We start from the raw sequence: 2,308 nt of genomic DNA on the forward strand, positions 1-2,308 counted from the left end.
CACACGCACACATATTAGATAAAGGGAGGGAGAGAGGGAGAGAGGGGTAGATGTGGGTCCCCTCCCGCTTGTGGGCGGAGAAAGACCAGCACCTCGGAATATCTCGCTGTCCGAGCGAGGAGAAAAGCACATCATGGCCGAAGAGAGAAAAAAGAGGGGAAAGGCGAAGATTCCAGGGGTGGAGTTTACTAATTCGTTTGCCAACGCAGCAGCAGCAGCAGTAGCAGCAGACAAAGGCACATGGCTATTCTTTCCCAAGTTCTTTTTTGGACTCCATTTTATCGTTGTTTGCTGGCTCCACACTTTCAGCCTCGTGTGGTTTTGGTAAAGCGGGGAAATGTGGGCTGTTTGTCCGTGTTCGCTTCATTTTTGCTTTTTTTCTGCCTCGGTGTCTGGGGACGGCAACCCAGCAACCACACCCACACCCACACAGCAACCCACTCACTCACCCATGGCAGGCATTGGATTTACCCCACACTTTTCTTTCCTTTACTTTGCACCTACAAGATTGGAAGCGATGCGTAAGGGGCTTCATTTCTTTTTTTGCAAGTTCGGAAATAGTCGAATGATTTCAAGTGGGGGTGGGTGGGTTGATGTAACGTGCACTACTGTATGTCGGTCGTGTACACACCAATTGTATCTTTGTAAGCGCGCGGTATGCTCCCGCATTTCGCCTCGGCATGTCAGCAAGCGCGGGATCAAAGGGCATAAAAAGGGGGGGGGGGCAAAGTTTTTTTGCTGTGTGTGTGTGTTGCCCCGTCGTCTCGTATATGCAGACCACTGTGAATTTGTCAGACCGACACGGGAGAGAAGCGGGAAGGGCGGCGGCGCAAGATGGAGGAGGCGAACCAGGCAGGTGTCCTGTTTTCCCGGGCTACTAACCTAAATTAATCCTCTTTTTTTTTTCTTGCTTGCTTACTTGCTTGCTTGTGCTCCTCGGAAAATATACACAACATGCACATGCAGCATGCGCGTTTGTAACGATTACAACATGTATGCATTATGCATGGAATCCGCCGTACGTACACCCATCCATAACTACATACATACATACCAACATGCCTTACATGCAGACATACATACATACATGCAGCGGTAATAATGATGATGCTTGAATCCAAATCCCATGCACATGCGGGGCGTATTTCCCTCTTCCCTCCTTCCTTCCTTTCTTTGTCCCAATTCTCCAACCCTGTATCCCGGGATCCCCACGAGTTGGCGGGGTTACTGTGGGGTTACTATGTTGGGGTTGGGTGAGGCTACCGTGTTGCTTGGTAGCTGCTAGCGCTAGGGTGAGGCGCTACATGTGGGTAAACACGAGGGGAAAAAGGTGAGGCTGCGCGCGCGCGTGCTGCGGGCGGCACGACGGATGGACGGGTAGAAGGAGGCGAGGCGAACGCAAGGCAAGGCAAGGCAAGGCAAGGAAAGGGAAAGAATGTTCGATCGATTGCATATACGGAATATAAGTGTCCCTACACCAATGCAAGCAAATCCCTTTCTGGATACCTACATACTTACATGCCCACATACATACACCCATGTATGCATGCATACATGCATATGGACGCGTGTAAAAAAAAAACAAAGACGGATGCCACAAAGCAGAAAAATGCATCAGCCATCGCGCGCTTATTATGCCTACTCGAGTTACTACTCTATTGCGTGTTTTCATCTTGTGTCATGTTACTTGTACAACTATTTAGACTGATGTGCTGTGTAACAGATTGATACGCTGATGTAATTAACTTACGTGCTGCTGACTACTACTACCTTACTTGGTCTAGCAACGCAACGCAACGCAACGTCAAACGCTTAGCTAGTGAATAAAGAGGGGAAAATGGGGAGAAGGAAAGAAAGAAAGAAAGAAAGAGAGAGAGAGAGACTGGGAAAACATGAATGGTGAAGAATGGGCAGTAAAGAAGAAGAAGAAGAAGAAGAACAACAACAACAACAACAAGAGAAGAAGTAGAGTGGAAAAAGCAAATACAGCGTTGAACCAATCAAGATAGTGAGAAAGAAAGAGCGTTGTCACAAAAGCAAGGCAAAAAAAAACCAAAAAAAAGAACAGCATACAGCACAGACTGGAAATAATTGCTCTTTCCCATCTCCTTTCCACATGCGGAATGAAGAGAAGACCAAAATAAAGAAACAAAGAAAAAAAAAAGAAATCAACACCCATGCTTTTGCAGAGTCGTTTGATATATCCACTTTCCCCCCCCAAAAAAAAGAAAACACAGTTACTTACTACATAACGTATTCCACCACCGAGAGTGCCACCCCACCGAGTGTGCCACTTTTTCTTGGCATC

This window comes from Exserohilum turcica (assembly GCF_000359705.1).
Source record: "Exserohilum turcica Et28A unplaced genomic scaffold SETTUscaffold_11, whole genome shotgun sequence".
NCBI classification, from domain to species: Eukaryota; Fungi; Ascomycota; class Dothideomycetes; order Pleosporales; family Pleosporaceae; genus Exserohilum; species Exserohilum turcicum.